Raw genomic sequence first — 22830 nt, forward strand, 5'->3', positions numbered from 1 at the left:
GCATAATGAAACTGCCCCAGACTGTGCATCAAGGGGTTAACCCCAATGCTGTTTTTGTCCAGCCCCCTCTCCCGTCCAGGCCCTGCTCTTTCTGTGTTTGGGAGGGGACTCCGTCCTGGCCCCTCCCAATTTCCCCAATCCCACCTATAGGCTATGTGCGCACTAGGCGTTTTTTTCACGCTGCGTTTTTATGTGCGTTTTTGTCTAAAAAACGCACCCGCGGCTAAAAAAACGCGGCAAAAACGCATGCGTTTTTGCCGCGATTTGGTGCGTTTTTTGCTGCGTTTTTGCTCACTGCGTTTTTAATCAGTGCACAATGCCATTAAAGATTGTTGATGGAAAAAAAAAAAAAAAAAAAGGTCTGATGTCATTTCCTTCTTCAAAATGTTCATTGTATGCAGGAGAGCAGACAGCAGCTGCAGAACTACAAGTCTCAGCATCCTCCATTCACTAGTGTAAGCAGGAGAGCAGACAGCAGCTGCAGAACTACAAGTCTCAGCATCCTCCATTCACTAGTGTAAGCAGGAGAGCAGACAGCAGCTGCAGAACTACAAGTCTCAGCATCCTCCATTCACTAGTGTATGCAGGAGAGCAGACAGCAGCTGCAGAACTACAAGTCTCAGCATCCTCCATTCACTAGTGTATGCAGGAGAGCAGACAGCAGCTGCAGAACTACAAGTCTCAGCATCCTCCATTCACTAGTGTATGCAGGAGAGCAGACAGCAGCTGCAGAACTACAAGTCTCAGCATCCTCCATTCACTAGTGTATGCAGGAGAGCAGACAGCAGCTGCAGAACTACAAGTCTCAGCATCCTCCATTCACTAGTGTATGCAGGAGAGCAGACAGCAGCTGCAGAACTACAAGTCTCAGCATCCTCCATTCACTAGTGTATGCAGGAGAGCAGACAGCAGCTGCAGAACTACAAGTCTCAGCATCCTCCATTCACTAGTGTATGGAGGAGAGCAGACAGCAGCTGCAGAACTACAAGTCTCAGCATCCTCCATTCACTAGTGTATGCAGGAGAGCAGACAGCAGCTGCAGAACTACAAGTCTCAGCATCCTCCATTCACTAGTGTATGCAGGAGAGCAGACAGCAGCTGCAGAACTACAAGTCTCAGCATCCTCCATTCACTAGTGTATGCAGGAGAGCAGACAGCAGCTGCAGAACTACAAGTCTCAGCATCCTCCATTCACTAGTGTATGGAGGAGAGCAGACAGCAGCTGCAGAACTACAAGTCTCAGCATCCTCCATTCACTAGTGTATGCAGGAGAGCAGGCAGCAGCTGCAGAACTACAAGGCTCAGCATCCTCCATCCAGGACTGTATGCAGTTTTTTGCCCAAAAAGAAAAAAAAAATGACATGGGCTTCGCCATATTTTTGTATGCTAGCCGGGTACAGCAGGCAGGTACGGGCTGCCCCCAACCCCCAGCTGCCTATTTGTACCCGGCTGGGAACCAAAAATATAGAGAAGCCCTTTTTTTTTAATTATTTCATGAAATAATTAAAAAAAAAAAATGACGTGGGCTTCGCCTAATTTTTGAGTCCAGCCGGGTACAACTAGGCAGCTGGGGATTGGAATCCACAGTGCAGGGTACCCATGCTTTCTGGGCACCCCCACTGCGAATTGCAGTCCGCAGCCACCCCAGAAAATGGCGCTTTCATAGAAGCGCCATCTTCTGGCGCTGTATCCAACTCTTCTAGCTGCCCTGGTGACGGGTGGCTAGCTAGGTAATAATGGAGTTAGGGCTAGCTGTATATTATCAGCTAGCCCTAAGCCCGAAATTCATGGTGTCACGCCAATATTAGACATGGCCACCATGAATTTCTAGTAATGATAAAAAAAAAACACAACACACAGAAAAATATTTTTATTAGAAATAAAACACAACACAATTAGTGACTCCATCTTTATTGAAATAAACCCCCCTCCGCAGTAATCCTGGGTCAGGGTCCCGCGCCGTCCAATCAGGATCCAATATCATCTGATCGGTTTGCTGGAAGGCAAAGCGATCAGATGATGTGTCAGGATCAAGTGCCTGAATCCCATCACACATCAGCTGATTGTATAAAAGCCGGTTATACAATCAGCTGATGCATCAGTAGAAAAAAAAAAAAAAATACATACTCACTTATGTGCTGTGGTGATTACCGGCAGCTCCTGGAGCGATCGATTGGACAGGAGTCTGATCCCGTCCCATCGCTGCAGGAGCGGCCGGTAATCAGCTGATGAAGTCCCCTGACGGCAGGATCAGCTGATAGCCGGCCGGGCAGGAAAAAGCCGGCGAGACTACGATCAGCTGATGCGTCAGGTGACTGCATCAGGTGATCCCTCGCCAGGTCCTGCAAGCAAGGTCCTGCCCCGGGGAGACTGCACACCGCCAGAGCGGCGGTACCGGGAGGAGATGGGAGCGGGCATGGCACCGGGACCCTGCAGACAGGTGAGTATATGACATTTTTTTTTTTCTACTGTTCACTTTGTTTTTCGCCGCTGCCTCCACCTCCCGCCCAGACATGGCGCCGCACGGAGCTGTCATGGCACCGGGCGGGTTGTGGACGCAGCGGTGACGGTACCGGGAGGATTCATGCTTCTGTGTTTACCAACAGAAGGAATCCTCTTCCTGTACACGTCACTGTAGTGCCCACCCCTTGCGTGTATAGCTGCGTTTTTAGTCATAGAAACGCGGCTATATGCGTTATTCATTGCGTTTTTAACATCTCATTGAATTCAATGAGTGAAAAACGCAGTGGAAAACGCAGAAATAATTGACATGCTGCGTTTTTGTGGTCACCACAAAAACGCAGCTAAAAAAAAAACGCTGTGTGAGGACAGCACTTCTGAAAACCCATTGACATTGCTGGGGAAGCAATGTCACTGCGTTTTCAGCACAAAAACGCGGTAAAAAACGCCGCTAAAAACGCGGCAAAAACGCCTAGTGCGCACATAGCCATATGGTGTAATTTCTACCTATATATTGGGGTCTGGGCCGGTGTTCGGCCTCTTCCCCCTGGTATCCCAGGATCCGGAGCAGCTCTGCCTGGTGGACGCAGGAGAAACCCGATGGACCTTCACATCCTTGAGACGCTGCAGGCCCATGCGTGGCATGAAGGTTAGGGATGACTGGCTCATTTATTTGTGGAGCTCAGCTCTCCTCAGTCACAGATAGGGGCTATGTTGCAGACAGCTGCAGCACCTGCCGGGGAAGTGTTTCTTCTCCTAGGTGCTTCCTTCGGGCCCCTGCCCCACGTGCATCCCTGTTTTTCCTGCCCCTGCCTTTAGCACGGCAGGCAGGCTTTAATAAACACCTCACAACTGTTGCTCCCTCAGCCCCCCTCCCTGTTGTTTTCACACAGCACAGTTTGCTCCACGCCCCCTTCATCTCCCCTGCAGCTCCCAGCAAGTCTAGTGCATTAGCATCACAGCAGTATTACTTTAACCCCTCATATACTGCCATGGACAATGACACCACTTCCTCTTCTGCAGGTTTTGGGCAGTGTGTCTGCCCACCAGCCTGTATCCCTGGCCCCCCCACCCCTAACTCCCCTCCTGTGCTGCATACCTGTGATGGTCTGCCACGTTCTCAATTAACCCTTGATGCCCAAGCTGTCCCCTTCTTCACATCCACAGCTACTTTCACAATGTCTAAATCCTTGCAGACCACAGGAGTCCTGCTTATGTCCTACCAGTTATCGGTCCCGCTTCCCCTCTGCGTTGGGCTATGTGCCCACATGGCGTGTTTTCATGCAGTTACGCTGCGTTCTGCACCGCAGCGTGGCTGCATGCGTCCTGCGTCCCCAGCACAAGCTATGAAGATTGTGCATAATTCATGCCCACATGGCGTAGTGGAGCGCAGCGCTTCGGCTACTGCCGGGGCGCTGCGTTCTAAGAAGTGATATGTCGCTTCTTTGGTGCGCTCTGCATGCAGCCCCTGCTCTGTCTATGGGGGGGGGCTGCGTGCGGAGCGCATGAAATCGGCTTTTCAGTACGGACTGTTTCTGCGGCGGTTTGGGGCGCACATGTGCTGTTCAGATCGCTGCGGAAATTTCTGTAGGGACAGAACGCAGCGTGGGCACATAGCCTTGCATTGGTCGGATCTGCACGATCAGCGTCGCTCGTCGGATTGGTGCAGGAGGCGCTTGAGGCATTCTTCACGGAACTCTCAGGCGTCTCGAGGGTGACTGATGAGTGTGCACGAACATCTATGGTGCAGCCTACGAGGACACAGAGGAATTGGTCTGCTACTGAACAGCCCGGGGATGTGAGGTATGCCCCTTCCCACGTCAGCGGTGGTGTATCTACGGCGAATTCCCCAGAGATGGCATCCACATCAACATCCGGTGTGTTCACGGAGGCTTGGGGGATTAAGGCATTACAGCTCCTTAAGGTGGCATTCTCCATCTTCATTGTTTGAGAGATCGGGCGCTTCGAGGATGCCTGGCGGTCTTGTGCTGTCACGTCAGCGGTGGTGTTTTGATGGATACTCCCCCTGTGATAGCATCATGTCGACTAAGTCACGTTTATATTTGTCCCAGTACTTATGATAAGAAACCCAGGGTCACGAGAACGATTAGTAATTGGCTACAGGTTTTTTCAGTCCTGGGTCAGAAACATCCCGACCGTGGTCCTGAAATGTTCATTTATCAATACCTAATTTATAGTTCCTTTAAACTCACGGTGGTTATGGGTGTAGTTGGTATTATGAGGATTTTCATCATCGGCTTGCTCTTACACCCTGGCATTGGTTTGGGTGTCCAAGCCATGGATTTCTGGCTTAGGTTAATGACCGTACAGAAGCCAGTATACCACTTTTCAATCCACGGCCACTGTGCCGGGAGCTTCACAAGGTCCAGCCATGGTGGCCGTGCGCCGCCCAGGAGCGTGTTGGTTGTTTAATGATTGACACTCCCGGTTCTTTGGGTTATGCAATACTAGCACGAGTGTTCTGCTTGCTGTGGAGCCATTTGGCTGTTAGATGCCCTCACTCTCCTTCCAAGGTCCGCGGTAAAATGGTACAAATGTCTCAGACGACCCCGGTAAAGGTATCAGAGATGCCCCTTGTGGCTTGACAAATATCCCAATAAGGATGTGGCTGGTCATATCAGTTTTGTATTTTTCTTTCACTTTATTTATTCCATTTAATTTTCCTAATTGCTCCCTTATTGTCGCTAACAGGAACGGAACCGGGTAGATTTCAATTGATACACCACCTACTGTATCTCACCCACACGGCGGGTCTGATAATCATGGTATCCCTCCTGAGTAAGCTTTGATTTCTGTGTCTTTTTACAGTGTAATTTCTCTTATACGGGAGTTCGGACGCAGTGCACTTTTGCTTAATCTGATATCGAATCTGTGTTTTGTCCGTTTACTTGTTCATCCGTACTGTTCCATAGTTTGGGTTGTTGCATGTAGGGCAATTTTTATTACGATTTTTTACTTCCCATGGGATGCTTTATGTCATTCCATTATTTTTAACTCTTCAGTTCATTTCTTCAATGGTGCGGTGGTGTGAGACGCTCTCAAAATTTGTCACTCACTACTTGATGATTTTCTTTAATTGCTCTAGTGACTTCGATGAATGCAAATAATTTTTGACATTTTTTCAGTTGATATTGAGTTTGTTGTCCCTTTGCCCCCAAACAAACGTAGGGCACGAAAGATTCAGATCCTGTTTCAATTGAGTGTGGGTTTTGTTTTTGTACGGTGCAGTCTTAAAGGGATTTTCTACATACCATGAAAATACATTCACTGTGTCTAATTGGTAATTCTGTTGGACAATTTTGTTGCTTATGTGATGTTATATTACTGAATGGCAGCATTAGAGAGGTCAGAATTACAGCCCAAGCTAATTAGAATTACAGGCATAGTATAGTTATAAGTATTTGTGTCTTTACAGGAAAGTTACATTGCGCCAAATGCAGTTCACCGCCTCTCATTGTCCACTAGGGGCGCTTCACCCTGACCACAGGATTACGTATTACTTCTGATTTACTGATTTGGTCTCAATTCCTTTTCACCTTAATGAGTGCATGTTCAACATGTGTTCTGTGGTGTCTAACCAGGTTTTATTTTTGCTCACCAATGCATCTTTTTTCTGATGGTTTTAGCGCTGATTTTGGCATCAGTGGTGCCGGGGCACTTGGCCCTCACCTTGTTAACTTTTTGTTTTACTGCTAATTTTCCCTTTCAGAATCGTTCCCTATTGTCATTGCTGTGGAGTTTTGCCACAAGTCACTAGCCAACTGTAATATTTTGTTTGATGTTACGCTGCATACAATACACATTTGGATCCGAGCATGGGCTACGGGTTCTCAGAGTAATGCTCCATATTGATTGTCTCGTTTCTGTTTGCAGGATTTTTCAGCTGGTACCCAATGCCAGCCCGGTGGGTTGCCATTGCCACACCGCTGCGAGATCTTGTCGGGACCAACTCCTGACAGAGATTAGGACTTCAGATCCCCCTTCAATGTGGCAACTTTATGGATAGGCGTGAAACAGTGGTTAGGTATAGGTATGCTGGTAGCTGGTCCCTCAATTCTGATAACTTTACCTGTTCGGAGGTTACCCTCTAATATTTGATGCACCTTTATAACTTTGGTTCTTCCGCCTCTGTAGCCCAGAAGCATTTATTTGTATTTTGTTTCATTTTTTGATGGGATGTTCTACGTTACTAAATCTTGTTATTTTCAAATCCCTTTAATGGCTGGTTTAAGTCCCACCAATCCATAGATAAGAGGCATCCCAATTTTTTTACCTGATGCTTCTTCAGTTAATCGACTATGCAGGCTGTTTGTTCAATCCCACGGGAGATATCCCTGTTGTGCACAACCTTTAACTTGGCCTTTTCTGGGCCCTCAGAGTCAGCGAACTCACCACACCGTCCAAGAATAGTTTTGTTGCCTTCAATTGTGTGCCATACTACTTATTGACCCTTCCTGCGTATCCGCATTCAGGAGCCCAAACTGACCAAGTGGCCAGAGATTCTGGGATTAGACTGTTCTTTCCCCTGGCCCTACCTGCCCTTTGCGTTTGATGGAATTTTTGTTTGTCGGTCTACTGGTACCTCACTGTTAGTTTATTAGGATGGTTCCCCCCTTACTAGGTACCAGTTTACCGCTCCTTTTTTCGGTGCTGCCTCACCGCTTGCCGTTTTTTCACCCCTGATCACTTTGGGACTCATTCCTTTTCATTGTGGCACCCACTGAGGCTGCCAGGGCGGGCTTTATCAGACTCTGATATACAGTGCATATTGGTAAATTGCGCTCTGCGTTTTGTCAGATATGCATCGCACGATTTATTGCAGGAAGAAACCAATTTTATAGCACATTTACTTTAATTTCTTTAAAGGTTCGGCATTGCTATAAAAAAAAAAAAAAAAAGGTTTTTGGATTGTTGGCAATTTGTACGTGTTTTGGGCTGTTCAGAGAGCTGGTAACAGTCGCAATCTTGGATTCTACTCAGTCGAACTGCTTAGTGGTTGGGTTCGAGGCCTGAGATGGCTCAGGTCTTGTTGGAGGTGGTTGCCATCAGCAGGCAGTTGTCTTCTCCGATGATTTTAGTTGGAAGGTGACAACCGAAGGTTAATGCTTCAAGATGGTGTGCTCTTGGCAGATATCGGTCTGGATACAATTTTATCTATGATCCAGGACGGCCTGGAGCAAGCCTTTTTTCCAAATGGTGGGGGTCGGAGTTCAGTTTGAGACTGGTCTCCTCCTTGGCATGTGTCAACAGCATTCTGGTGAGAGAGCGGAAGTCCTTGGTCCTGTGGTAGAGTGTCCCTTCTCACCTGGAGTCAAGTTATGTTTTACAAGTTCTAAAGAGTTTGGAAAAAGTTTATAAAATATGTTTTACAAGTTTTAATGAGTTTGGAAAAGTTTGTAAAATAATAATATATCAGTAAAGCTGTGACCGATATCTGCCAACAAAATGGTGTTTGTCTTTATTTCATTAGGATGGGCCTTTATTTGGATGCAATGGTTCTTTGTTTTTGTCTGTGCAGTCTGGTGGGCAGTGTAGTGCATAATGAAACTGCCCCAGACTGTGCAGCAAGGGGTTAACCCCAATGCTGTTTTTGTCCAGCCCCCTCTCCCGTCCAGGCCCTGCTCTTTCTGTGTTTGGGAGGGGACTCCGTCCTGGCCCCTCCCGATTTCCCAATCCCACCTATAGGGTGTAATTTCTACCTATATATTGGGGTCTGGGCCGGTGTTCGGCCTCTTCCCCCTGGTATCCCAGGATCCGGAGCAGCTCTCCCTCCCTCCCTCCCTATTGTTAATGCTTGTTTTTTACTTGTTTTTCTTTTTGGTAACAGTTTCTAAATGTTTGTACAGTGAAGTCACAGCAGCATGTGTCAACAGCATTCTGGTGAGAGAGCGGAAGTCCTTGGTCCTGTGGTAGAGTGTCCCTTCTCACCTGGAGTCAAGTTATGTTTTACAAGTTCTAAAGAGTTTGGAAAAAGTTTATAAAATATGTTTTACAAGTTTTAATGAGTTTGTAAAAGTTTGTAAAATAATAATATATCAGTAAAGCTGTGACCGATATCTGCCAACAAAATGGTGTCTGTCTTTATTTCATTAGGACGGGCCTTTATTTGGATGCAATGGTTCTTTGTTTTTGTCTGTGCAGTCTGAGGTTATACAGAGCTCAAGATTCAAAACTGGTAAATCTGCAGCAGATAATTGCAGCAAGCAGCCAAGAAGAGATACATCACTGTAATCAGGGTCTCTGCCCCTACATTATGCTGCTCTCTGATGGAGGAGCAAAAACCTGGTGTCAGACTTCCTTTAATAGCATTTTGTTATGCATCTACAATTTAGGCGCAGAGCAGATCAAAGTATTGTAGTGCACCTGCGCGTGACCTCAAAGTCGGCTAGAGTAGATGACGTAGAACGCGTCATCCACACTAGCTTCAGAAGGGGGAGGACAAAGATGGCCGAAAGAAGAGGTGCGGGACCCGGAGAACGGAAGCACCCATCCGACAAGTCTGATACGCACTGACCGTTAGGTGAATATCATAAACATCCGGTGACAGGTTCCCTTTAGAGAATTATTCAGCAGGTTTTTGTTATGCAAGCTGAAGCCAGCAGGCTGCAAGGCTTAACACAGAGAATTCAGGGATGCCTTGCTTGTGAAGGTCCAGTCTGTTGTTTATTTGCTGTTTGTACAAGCAGCAGGACTTCTCATTGGTCAGACAACAATGTCACATGCACGGCAATCCAGTACACCCCCTCCTCTGATTGACACCTCACTTTCAATGTACAATCTCTATACAGAGCCTGGTGTGGGCAGGACAGCTATTTCAGCTCTGCCACATGGCTAAATCTAAAAATGTATATTGTGTCACAATGGCTGCACCCAGTAATCTAAGTGATACATCATTGGATTCAGGATCTCTCTGAGTATGTTATGCTGCTCTCAGATGCAGTAGCAAAAACCTGCTGACAGATTCCTTTTAGGCTCCTTGATACAGAAAAGCAAGTGGTGCATAAAGTCCTGAAACATTGAACAGTTGGACATGTGCATCCAAAAGTTTAAAGAAGGTAACATTAAGTTCACCTGAAAAGGTCAGAGGGCATTATAGGATCATCCTGGAATTTTACTCGAAAGCCAAACATTTTTGTGAGTAGTCTATATCTTATCAAAGCAATGTTTCTTTCTCCTTGACTGAGTTTTTGCTTTCAATTAATGGGTAAGATCTGTGTTCAGTGAAGACAGATGCTCACATTACTGAGATAGGAGATAACAATTGGTGCTTTTAAAATTCTATGAGGAGGGAGTAACTAGGGGAAACACAGACATTCTACTGAAAGTTCCAGAGAACTTTATAAGCACCAACCGTCATCTACCTTATCAATGGAAAAATCTGTCTTCAGTGAATTCAGATCTCACCTGTGAGAATTTTGGCAGTACTTGCAGAGAAAGAAGCAGATTTCTCTGATTAGATATGCAGTATTACAAAGTTTCTCATTTTCACAGATTCTAGTGATTTTTGAAAAGAAAAAAACAATTACAATTATTTCTTAAAACAAAAAAGGTTTCTCATGTTGCCATGTCCCCCCCAGTAATGCATGCTCAATGTGAGATCTGCCTAGAATGGAGCTTCCTTCACTGGCTTCATGTAAGACCACACGTCTCCTTGTAAGAGGGTCTATCATTTCCCCATTACATGTGATGTTTGCTATGTTATTGTGTTGGACCTGCTCCACTCATGTAAGACTAAGGGGCACTTTGCACACTACGACATTGCAAGCCGATGCTGCGATGCCGAGTGCGATAGTCCCCGCCCCCGTCGCAGCTGCGATATAATGGTGATAGCTGGCGTAGAGAAAATTATCGCTACGCCAGCTTCACATGCACTCACCTTGCCCTGTGACGTCGCTCTGGCCGGCGACCCGCCTCCTTATTAAGGGAGCGGGCCGTGCGGCATCATAGCGACGTCACACGACAGGCGGCCAATAGAAGTGGAGGGGCGGAGATGAGCGGGACGTAAACATCCCGCCCACCTCCTTCCTTCTGCATAGCCGACAGGAGCCGCGGTGAAGCAGGTAGGAGATGTTCCTCGCTCCTGCGACTTCACACACAGCGATGTGTGCTGCCGCAGGAACGAGGAACAATATCGGACCGTCGCAGCAAGGTAATTATGGTTTTCGCCGACGCTATACCGATGATACGATTATGACGCTTTTGCGCTCGTTAATCGTATCATCTAGGCTTTACACACTACGATGTCGAGAGCGACGCAGGAAGTGCATCACTTTCGACATGACCCCACCGACATCGCACCTGCGATGTCGTAGTGTGCAAAGTACCCCTAAGGCTATGTGCGCACGTTGCGTACAAGCCCTGCAGAAATTTCTGCAGCGATCTGAAGAGCACATGTGCGCTTTAGATCGCTGCAGAAATGTCCGTAGTGAGCGCCGATTCCATGCGCTCTGCCTGCAGCTCCTGCCATAGACAGAGCAGGAGCTGCCGGCAAAGCGCAGGAAAGAAGTGACATGTCACTTCTTTTTGCGCAGCGCTTCGGCAGTAGCCGAAGCGCTGCGCTCTTAAACGCCACGTGGGCACAGCCCCTGCACAATCTCCATAGACTGTGCAGGGGACGCAGGACGCATGCAGTTACGCTGCGCTACAAAGCGCAGCGTAACTGCATGTTTTTACGCGACGTGCGCACATAGCCTAAGGCTGCTTTCACACTACGTTTTTTTTAACATGCGTCCTGAACATTTTTTTAACGCAAAAACAGATCCAGTGCAAATGCGTTTTCATTTCAATGCATTTGCAATGGACTTGCGTCAACCTGCGTTCACATACGGTTGCGTGTGGTTTAGTCAGGATCCAGCAACTTCCAGGTTTTTTTTTAACTTTTTACAAAAACGCTACTTGTAGTGTTTTTGAGCTGCGTCCAAATACTGCAAGTCGCTGGATCCTGACTAAACAGCATGCAACCGTATGTGAATGGTGGTATGCTGATAAACAGGATCCTGTTTAGCCAGAAACCAGCCTGGCGTGATCACAGTCTCTCTCTCTCTCCCCTTTTCTCTCCTCTCTTCTCCTCCTCTCTTCTCTCTCCTTTCACCTCTCTCTCTCTCTCTCTCCGCTCACCTCTCTCTCTCTCTCCTCTCTTCTCGTCTCTGCTCTCTCTCTCCTCTTCTCTCTCCTCTTCTCTCTCCTCTCTTTTCCTCTCTTCTCTCTCCTCTCCTCCTCTCTCTCTCCTCTCTTCTCCTCTCTCTCCTCCCTTCTCCTCTGTGCTCTCTCCTCTCTCCTGTCTTCTCCTCTTTGCTCTCTTCTCCTCCCTGCTCTCTTCTCCTCTCTGCTCTCTTCTCTGCTCTCTCCTCTTCTCTCTCCTCTCTTCTCTCTTCTTTTTCCTCTCCTCTCTCTCCTCTTTTCCTCCCTTCTCTCTCTCCTCTCTCTCTCCTCCACACTCTCTCCTCTCTCCTCTCTCTTTTGCTCCCAGCTGTGTCTGAATTTCCAGTCTAAAGAAAAAGGTTTTGGTACCCTGTTTGGTACCGTAGTTAGCCATTAAAAGGTATCAGAACTACAAAATTTTATTTTTGTTTCTCTCACTGAGAGCAATCAATCAATTTCCAGTCTGTCACGTTCAGTTCCCCTCACTCCCGATCACATGACTCCAATGCCCGCCCATAAAATTCATGTGACAGAATCCTGTAAAATAACACATGCGTTTCTCTTTGCAAAAACAGGATCCGCTTTTGCAGCAAAAAAACATTCATGAGGCATGCTAAAAAAACGTAGTGTGAAAGCAGCCTATGTTCACATGTCCTGTAATCATCTATTACAATGGATCCTGCAGAAATCCATTGAGAATAAAGTTGTGCAAAGACAACTTTCTTGTCTGTTCTTAAATAACTGATGTTTGCCGGATGTCGTTTTTTAACAAGGGAGTCTATGGAGAATGGATTCATTAACAGATTTCTATGTTGTCATCCGTTATTCTCGCATTTGTTTTTTCTTACAGGATCCATTTCAAGTGGAAGATAAATAGCAATCCGTTAATGGATTCGTTCTCCGTAGACTCCCATGTTAAAAAAAAAAACGGATCCGGCAGAAATCATTTTTCAAATGGATCTCTGCAGGATCCATTCTAACAGATGACTATGGGACATGTGAACTCAGCCTAAATGGGGCTTTACACGCTACGACATCGCTAATGCAAACTCGCTGGGGTCACGGAATTGGTGACGCACATCCGGCCGCATTAGCGATGCCGTTGCGTGTGACACCGATGAGCGATTTTGCATCGTTGCAAAAACGTGCAAAATCGCTCATCGGTGACATGGGGGTCCATTCTCAAAAATCGTTACTGCAGCAGTAACGAGGTTGTTCCTCGTTCCTGCGGCAGCACACATCGCTCCGTGTGATACCGCAGGAACGAGGAAGCTCTCCTTACCTGCCTCCCGGCCGCTATGCGGAAGGAAGGAGGTGGGCGGGATGTTACGTCCCGCTCAGCTCCACCCCTCCGCTGCTATTGGGCGGCCGCTCAGTGACGTCACTGTGACGCCGCACGGACCGCTTCCTTTGGTTCGCCGGTCACAGCGACGTCGCCGGGCAGGTAAGTACGTGCGACGGGTCTGGGCGATGTTGTGCAGCACGGGCAGCGATTTGCCCGTGTCGCGCAACAGATGGGGGCGGGTACCCACACTAGCGATATCGGGACCGATATCGCAGTGTGTAAAGCCCGCTTTATTGTTTTTTCCTCTTGGCACTAGTCTCTGTTGGGCAGATCACCTGCTGTTCTTTCTGAATACATTAATTACCGTTTTTGTTGCATTAACACACGTGTTATTTCTACTGCAAGAACTGGAAGGACAAATGGCACAAATAGGGTCTTACCCTTAATGATGGATAAGGAAAAAAGGTGGAATTGCTCACCTGAAGTGGTTACACAACCAATATAACAGCATATGGGTAACGGCTGCCGCAGTCCCCATAGGAGGATATCGCAACGTAACATGGGAATAAAAGAGATAAAAGATGCGCTTTCGTGAAGAAATGGTTCAGACAGAGATGCTTTGACAATGTAATATTATTGTACACGTTTCGGAGAAGAATCTCCTTCTTCTGGAAAAATAATCAACAGAACTAACAAAAAGTGTAGTGTATACACAGTATAGGAGGCAAAATTTGGGGGCAAAAAAGAGAATTTTGTTTACTTACCGTAAATTCTTTTTCTTATAGTTCCGTATTGGGAGACCCAGACCATGGGTGTTTAGCTTCTACCTCCGGAGGACACAGAAAGTACTACACCTAAAAGTGTAGCTCCTCCCTCTGAGCTTATACACCCCCTGGTGAGCAGACCCAGCCAGTTTAGTGCAAAAGCTGAAGGAGAATAGCCACCCACAAGTAGAACAGAGCAAAAGCCGGAACAACCGGAGACTCTGTCCACGACAACAGCCGGTGATAACACGCGGAACAAGAAAATTGCCAACAGGCAACAGGGAGGGTGCTGGGTCTCCCAATACGGAACTATAAGAAAAAGAATTTACGGTAAGTAAACAAAATTCTCTTTTTCTTTATCGTTCCTTTGGGAGACCCAGACCATGGGACGTTCCAAAGCAGTCCCTGGGTGGGAATAAACCGAAAAAAGGCAAGAAGTAGGCAGAACCTAACTTCACAAATGGGCGACAGCCGCCTGAAGGATGCGTCTGCCCAAGCTCGCATCTGCCGAAGCATGAGCATGCACTTGGTAGTGCTTCGAAAAAGTATGCAGGCTAGTCCAAGTGGCAGCCTGACAGACTTGTTGAGCCGTAGCCTGGTGCCTGAAAGCCCAAGAGGCACCAACAGCTCTGGTCGAATGTGCCATGATCCCCGGCGGGGGAGGCACCTGAGAACTCTGGTAGGCGTCCGAAATGGTCGATCTAATCCAACGGGCCAAGGTCGGCTTAGAAGCAGAGAGGCCCTTGCGCCGACCTGTGGTTAGCACAAAAAGAGAAGTGCACTGCCTAAGAGCACATAGATCCGGAGCGCACGCACCAGATCCAGAGTATGCAGCGCTTTTTCAAAGCGATGAACAGGAGCCGGACAGAAGGAAGGTAGGGTAATGTCCTGGTTAAGGTGGAAAGGAGAGACCACCTTAGGAAGAAAGTCCGGATTCGGACGAAGAACCACCTTGTCTTGATGAAAAACTAAAAAAGGTGACTCCGAAGAGAGCGCGGCCAAATCAGAAACTCTCCTGAGGGAAGTTATGGCCACCAGAAAAAACACTTTCTGTGAAAGACGATGCAAAGAGACCTCCCTAAGAGGCTCAAAGGGGGGTTTCTGCAAAACCGTGAGAACTAAATTAAGGTCCCAGGGATCCAAGGGCCGCCGGTAAGGCAGAATGATGTGAGACGCGCCCTGCATGAAGGTGCGGACCTGAGCCAGCCGAGCGAGACGCCGCTGGAACAGAACTGACAGAGCTGAGACTTGTCCCTTGAGAGAGTTGAGGGACAGTCCTAGCTGCAGACCGGACTGTAGAAAAGACAGAAGGGTCGGCAAGGAGAATGGCCAAGGAGGATGGTCAGTAGAGCGACACCAGGACAGGAAAATTTTCCAAGTCCTGTGATAGATCTTAGCGGAGGAAGACTTACAGGCCCGAGTCATAGTGGAATGACTTCAGGAGGGATACCAGAAGCCGTCAAGATCCAGGACTCAAGAGCCACGCCGTCAATTTGAGAGCCGCAAAATTCAGGCGGAAAAACGGACCTTGTGAGAGTAGGTCTGGACGGTCCGGGAGATGCCACGGCATCTCTACGGACAGATGGAGCAGGTCTGGATTCCAAGCTCGCCTGGGCCAGTCCGGTGCAATGAGGATGACTCGACAGCCCTCCGTTCTGATCTTGCGCAGAACCCTGGGCAAGAGAGCTAGAGGGGGAAACACGTAGGACAGACGAAACTGGGACCAGTCTTGAACCAGTGCGTCCGCGGCGAATGCCTGAGGGTCGTGGGACGGAGCCACGTAAACGGGAACCTTGTTGTTGTGACGGGATGCCATTAGGTCCACGTCCGGAGTGCCCCATTTGCGGCAGATTGACTGAAACACTGCCGGGTGCAGGGACCACTCGCCACCATCCACGGTTTGACGGCTGAGATAATCTGCCTCCCAGTTTTCCATGCCTGGGATGTGGACTGCGGATATGGTGGACTTGGAGTCCTCCACCCATTGAAGGATGCGTTGTACTTCCAACATCGCCAGGCGGCTGCGTGTCCTGCCTTGGTGATTGATGTAGGCAACCGCTGTCGCGTTGTCTGACTGGACTCGAATGTGCCTGCCCGCCAACAGGTGGTGAAAAGCTAGGAGAGCTAGAAGCACGGCTCTGGTTTCCAGCACATTGATTGAAAGGGCTGACTCGGACGGAGTCCAAGTGCCCTGCGCTCTATGGTGGAGATATACCGCTCCCCAGCCGGATAGACTGGCATCCGTGGTGAGAATCACCCAGGACGGGGCCAGGAAGGAGCGCCCCTGGGACAGGAAGAGGGGCCGAAGCCACCACTGAAGAGAGCTCCTGGTGTGTAGCGAGAGAGCCACTAACCTGTGTAAGGAGGAAGGCCGCTTGTCCCAACAGCGGAGAATGTCCAGCTGCAGGGGGCGCAGATGGAACTGGGCAAAGGGAACAGCCTCCATGGACGCCACCATTTGACCCAGCACCTGCATCAGACGCCTGAGGGTATAACGGCGGGGCCTCAGCATGGAGCGCACCGCTAGCTGGAGGGACTGCTGTTTGACTAAGGGCAACTTCACAAGTGCCGTCAAGGTCTCGAACTGCATCCCTAGGTACGTGAGACTCTGGGTCGGAGTCAGAGTGGATTTGGGCAGGTTGACCAGCCATCCGAATTGAGCTAGAGTGGAGAGAGTGAGCGAGACACTCCGCTGACAGTCTGCGCTGGATGAAGCCTTGACAAGAAGGTCGTCCAGGTAAGGAATCACTGCCAACCCCTGGAGGTGCAGAACTGCAATCACTGCTGCCATGACCTTGGTGAATACCCGAGGGGCCGTGGCTAACCCGAAGGGGAGAGCCACGAATTGGAAGTGATCTTCTCCTACTGCAAAACGTAGCCAACGCTGGTGTGACACTGCAATTGGCACATGCAGATAGGCATCTCTGATGTCGATGGATGCCAGGAAATCCCCTTGGGACATAGAGGCAATGACTGATCGCAGAGACTCCATGCGAAAACGCCGCACCTGAACATGCTTGTTGAGAAGCTTCAGATCCAGGATGGGCCGGAAGGTACCGTCCTTTTTGGGAACTAGGAAGAGATTTGAGTGGAAACCTCTGAACCGTTCCCGAGCGGGAACTGGTACAATTACTCCATTGGCCTGTAAGGCTGCCACGGCCTGTGAGAAGGCGGCGGCCTTGGAGCAGGGGGGAGTTGAGAGAAAAAATCTGTTTGGCGGACTGGAAGAGAATTCTATCCTGTAGCCGTGGGAGATGATATCTCTCACCCACTGATCGGAGACGTGTTGAAACCAAGCGTCGAAAAAATGTGGGAGAGCCTGCCACCGACTAAGGACGTTGCTGGAGCGGGCAGATAGTCACGAGGAGGCTGCCTTAGTGGCAGCAGCTCCTGTGGTCTTCTGTGGACGCGCTTTTGTGCGCCAGTTGGATTTCTGGTCCTTGGCTGAGTTAGCGGACGAAGCCGAGGGCTTAGAGGACGACCAGTTGGAGGAACGAAAGGAACGAAACCTCGACTGATTCCTACCCTGGACAGGTTTCCTGGCTTTAGTTTGAGGCATGGAAGTACTCTTCCCGCCAGTAGCTTCCTTAATAATTTCATCCAGCTGTTCTCCGAACAGCCGGGACCCAGCAAAAGGGAGCCCAGCAAGGTACTTCTTTGAAGAAGCATCTGCCTTCCACTCTCGAAGCCACAAGATTCTGCGGATAGCGAGGGAATTAGCCGAAGCCACCGCAGTGCGGTGAGAAGCCTCCAGCATGGCAGACATGGCATAGGATGAAAAGGCCGAAGCTTGGGAAGTTAAGGCATCCATTTCGGGCATAGATTCCCTGGTGAGGGAATGCATCTCCTCTAGAGAAGCAGAGATGGCCTTGAGAGCCCACACTGCTGCAAAAGTCGGAGAAAACGCGGCCCTCGCCGCTTCACACACGGATTTGGCCAGAAGGTCAATCTGGCGGTCAGTGGAATCCTTAAGGGAAGTGCCATCAGCCACCGACACAACGGTCCGGGCTGCGAGCCTCGACACCGGAGGGTCTACCTTTGGGGACTGAGCCCACTCCTTGACCACCTCAGGTGGAAAGGGAAAACGGTCATCAGAACCACGCTTTGGGAAGCGCTTGTCAGGACAGGCCCTGGGCTTGGTTACAGCGGCCTGAAAACTGGAGTGGTTAAAGAACACACTCTTTGCTCTCTTAGGCAAGGTAAACTGGTGCTTTTCTGCCAGAGAGGGTTGCTCCTCTGATACTGGCGGATTGAGATCCAGTACAGAATTAATAGAGGCAATCAAGTCACTAAGATCTGAGTCACTTTCGGACAGATCAATGGGGCACATGGAGTTAGCCTCCGAGGCCCCTGTAAAGGCATCCTCCTCATCCAGCGAGTCAGCTCTGGAATCAGAGCCACGGGAGGAGGAGGGAGAGGGAACCCTGCGTCTCTTCTTAGGAGGACGGGGTCTGGGCCCTGATGATGAATCCTCTGTGAGCTCCGGTCCTGAGGGACCCCCAGCAGCAGAGGCACCTTGAGTAGGGGGCTGATGCATATTCATCAACGTCCTGGACAGAAGTCCCATAGACTCAGCAAAAGACTGGGAGATAGACCTAGAAAAGGATTCTACCCAAGCCGGGGGCTCAGCCACAGGAGCAGGAGCAGCCTGAGAGACCACTGGGGGTGAGACTCCAGGCTGTGGCACCGCCAAGTTAGAGCAGGCATCACAATGTGGGAATGTGCTCGGTTCAAGCAGCAGGAGCTTACATGCAGCGCATACAGCATAAAGCTTTGGGGCCTTGCTCCTCGTGTGAGACATGCTGCTGGAGTGGGGGCTCTGCCAGAGAATGAACCCCAGAGAGTATATACAGAGGTCCACAACCGGAGACCGGTTGTGGCTTACCAGACCGCTGGAGCGGTGTTGTGTGCCCTCCAGATCCCGAAGCCCGCACCCCCAAGCACAGCACCTCAGCAGAGATGCTGCAGACCAGCGCTTCAATGACTGATCGCAGAGAGAACGCTGAGAAAATGGCCGCCGGAGCGAAGAGAGGGGGCGGGACTTGCTTGAGGAGCGGGATCTGGAGGGCCATAGAGACCTACAGGGGAGGGGACACACACTGCAGTGGGGAGTGTCCCTCCCCTGTACAGAACGGCCGCGGGGAGGAGCCGAGCCTGTCCCTCTGCATGAGTGACATGCGAGGGCAGTGAAACAGAAACTAGGCCTCCGGCGAAGCCGGGGCCTAAATTTGAGCGGCGCGGCTGACGCGCAGGCACCATCGGCGCGGTTCTCAGGCGACAGCTAGAGAACCCCCCAGAAATGTCAGTAAACACAATAAGCACACTCTCCCCCAACAATAAAGTACAGGGACCCCGAAATCTAAACGTCTCAGGTACTTAGCTGCTGAGACGCAGGGCCAAGTCCCTGGGATGAGTGCTCCGGTCCAGCAGGGTCCTGAAGGGCTGCGGATGGAGACCGGTCTCCTGCCAGGCAGGGAAACCGTGCTGGCTCCCACTTCAAGCCAGAGCCCAGGAGGGATGGTGAAGGAGCACGGCATGTAAAGGCTCCAGCCTAGGAATCAACCTTACAACACCGCCGACACAGTGGGGTGAGAAGGGACATGCCGGGGGTCCAGACGTGGACCCCACTCTTCAATCTCGTTCCAAAAGGAAAAACTCATATGAGAATGCATGTGTGGATGTATGTCTCCTGAACACAAAGCGATAAACTGGCTGGGTCTGCTCACCAGGGGGTGTATAAGCTCAGAGGGAGGAGCTACACTTTTAGGTGTAGTACTTTGTGTGTCCTCCGGAGGTAGAAGCTAAACACCCATGGTCTGGGTCTCCCAAAGGAACGATAAAGAAAAAAAGCCCATCGGAAACCAGACCAGTCACCTGATTTGTCTCTATGCGGGAAATTATACAATATTATAAGTACAAATGTAGCACCCAGGAATATGGGGTACTCGGTTTCGGGCAGTATACGTCTTGGGAATGTCACGGTGGTGGCCATTACCCGGTTCTGTGCCCTGGGCCCTTTTTGTAATCGGGATATTTACAGGGGATTATTTGAATAAAGTTTATACGTGACGCCACTTGCGGTGTTGCGGCTATATGTAGGGAGCCGTCACTGCAGAATGTCTCTACTGGGGCTGAGGGTATTGCCAGCTAGTATAGTAATCCATCCGCTAGTAGGGTTTTGCCCCAGCGGGTGTATGGTGCTGTGGGCGTCGGAAGGAGTCCAGACAGGTATTCAGTGCAACTGGTTTACTCACTTGGATGTTAACTGGTTGCCCGAGGCCGGCTGGTGTCGCCTCCAGGTCCCCTTCGTCCCAGTGGCAGTCTGGTGTTCTGGTACCATCTGCCCCTGCACCTGTCTCTGGTAAGTAGTACCTCGTGGAATGGAACACTGGGGGTCCCTGTTCTGTGGTTTGTCCACTTCTGTCCGCCTGACGTTAGTGTGAACCTTGTGGAGTTGGAGTCTCTGGTCCTGTCCCTGGTTCTCCCTTTGCTACTGAGTCTTCGGATTCTTTAGGGTCAGCAAGGTCCTTGATGCTCCCCTTTGCTGTGCAGGTGTTAACAGGTCAGCTTGAAGCTCTTTCCTGTCCTAGGGTCCTGTACCCCGTCGGTGCTTAGTTCCGGGAGTACTCCACCGTACTCCACCAGCAACCACCTCTCCTGGGTACCAGGTCACCGTTAACCCTGAGTCAGGGAGTCACTCCACTTCCACCTTTACACCTCTGCTGTCAACTCTAGACTTAGACTGACTGCTGACTGCTCTGTCTCACTGCAGTCTCCCTTCTAACTTCTGACTTCCTGTGTTCTCTCTGTCCACAGTCTGCCCCTCCCACCTGGTCAACTAGTGAACTGGAGTGGCTCCACCTCTAGGCGGCCATCCATGGTCCCACCCTAGCTAAGTACCATTGTATGGGGAATTGTTGGGGAAAACCGGGATTACCTGGGTTTTTGTTGGTACCGGCACTGGGGTTCTGGGTCCCTAAGGGGGTAGGCCCTGCATCCTGGTGGGGATACAGAACCTTGTAGCACCCTGATGGTCTCAGGGGCGTTACACTAATAAAGGAGTATAACAGAACCTATACAAGTAAAAGACAAATCTATAAAAACAGTGGAAAACTAAACCAAATGTTTTGTAAAAGTATAGTAAAATTGTATGTGATTAGAAACTGTGTCTTGAAGTGTCAGTGATGAGTGAATGAATGCTGAAGGCTAGACAGACTTATAGGAAACACCGAGGAAACGTATATGTTATAAATTATAAAAAGATAATAAATTGCAGAGCGAGAAGTTAATGAAAAGAGATTAAATGTCAGTGAAAGATAGAAATAGCTAATATTTTATTGGTATAGTATAAGTAATACAAGTGTGAAATAAAATACTGTGAGGGGAAACATGAATAATGGGCATATTATTGAGAAAACTCAAAGAGGAAACAGCGCATGCGTTACAAGGTTATTGTAATACAAAAGTGTGGGAAAGAATTGAAGTGCGCATGTCCACAAGGGTAACTAGAGTCCAATACCGTGGGAAAAAGGCAGATGCATTTGCGCTACGGTTTAAGGCTATGTTAAAGTGTAGAATTAAAGACCCGCACAATAGGGTGAAATATAAAAAAAGCATGTAGGGTATTAAGAAAAATATTAAGAAAGGAGTATCGTGTGTCAGTACTGAGTGAACAAGTGCTGCTACACAATGATACTTTGGGCACAGGTTCCATTTTTATAAAAAAATAAATTTACTTCTAGTTCTTACTTTTTTTACTTACATTTTACCAATGAAATAATAGTTAGTTACATCTTTCATTGACATTTAATCTCTTTTCGTGCTGCCTTCTCGCGCTGAGATTTATTATCTTTTTCTAATCTATAATGTAATGTATACTTTTAAAATATTTACACCTTCTATGATATATTCAGTACTGATACTCATTTTATATTTTTTCCACACAGAGATATACAGTATCATTTCTGGAGTGCATGCAAATGTCCTCAGTGGCGTAACTAGAGCCCAATGGGCTCCGATACAAAGTTTGATCCAGGCCTGCCCCCCAATGTTGCCCTCAGAATCCCCTTCATCATGTACTAATGTCCCCCATCCTGGGCCACTTCCTGGTAAATATGTCCCCCATCCTGGTGTATGACCCCCATCATGACAAAATGCTGGCATATTTGTCCCCATCCTGGTATATATGTCCCCTTCATGGTCTATCCTGGTATATATGGCCCCATCTTGGTATATATGGCCTATATATGGCAAAATCATGTCCTCATCCTTGTATATAGCCCATCCTAGTATATGTTTCCATCCTGGCCACATCCTGGTATATAGCCCCATCCTGGAATTTGTCCCCATCATGTCCCCATCCTGGTATATAGTCCCATCATGATATATGTCCCAATCATGTCCCCATCATGTGCCCATCCTGGTATATAGGGCCCCATCATGTCCCCATCCTTTTATATATAGCCCCATCATGTCTCCAACCTGTGATATAGTCTCATCCAGTGTATGTCCTCATTCTGGTCACATCCTGGTATATAGCCCTATCCTGGTATATGTCCTCATCATGGCCATATCCTGGTATATAGCCCCATCCTGGTATACACTGTGTGCAGAATTATTAGGCAAATCAGTATTTTGATCACATGATAATTTTTATACATGTTGTCCTACTCCAAGCTGTATAGGCTTGAGAGCCAACTACCAATTAAGTAAATCAGGTGATGTGCATCTCTGTAATGAGGAGGGGTGTGGTGTAATGACATCAACACCCTATATAAGGTGTGCTTAATTATTAGGCAACTTCCTTTCCTTTGGCAAAATTGGTCAGAAGAGAGGTTTGACGGGCTCTGAAAAGTCCAAAATTGTGAGATGTCTTGCAGAGGGATGCAGCAGTCTTGAAACTGCCAAACGTTTGAAGCGTGATCACCGAGCAATCAAGTGTTTCATGGTAAATAGCCAACAGGGTCGCAAGAAGCGTGTTGGGCAAAAAAGGCGCAAAATAACTGCCCATGAATTGAGGAAAATCAAGCGTGAAGCTGCCAAGATGCCATTTGCCACCAGTTTGGCCATATTTCAGAGCTGCAATGTTACTGGAGTATCAAAAAGCACAAGGTGTGCCATACTCAGGGACATGGCCAAGGTAAGGAAGGCTGAAAAACA

The 22830-nt window shown here is 48.7% G+C and overlaps 1 protein-coding gene across 1 annotated transcript in view; it reads right to left on the reverse strand.

Moving 5' to 3' along the window:
• Window positions 1-22830, reverse strand: part of MFRP (membrane frizzled-related protein) — a 451053-nt gene that overhangs the window by 96257 nt on the left and 331966 nt on the right. The window lies entirely within an intron of this gene.

This window comes from Anomaloglossus baeobatrachus, chromosome 11 (genome assembly GCF_048569485.1).
Source record: "Anomaloglossus baeobatrachus isolate aAnoBae1 chromosome 11, aAnoBae1.hap1, whole genome shotgun sequence".
Lineage (NCBI taxonomy): Eukaryota > Metazoa > Chordata > Amphibia > Anura > Aromobatidae > Anomaloglossus > Anomaloglossus baeobatrachus.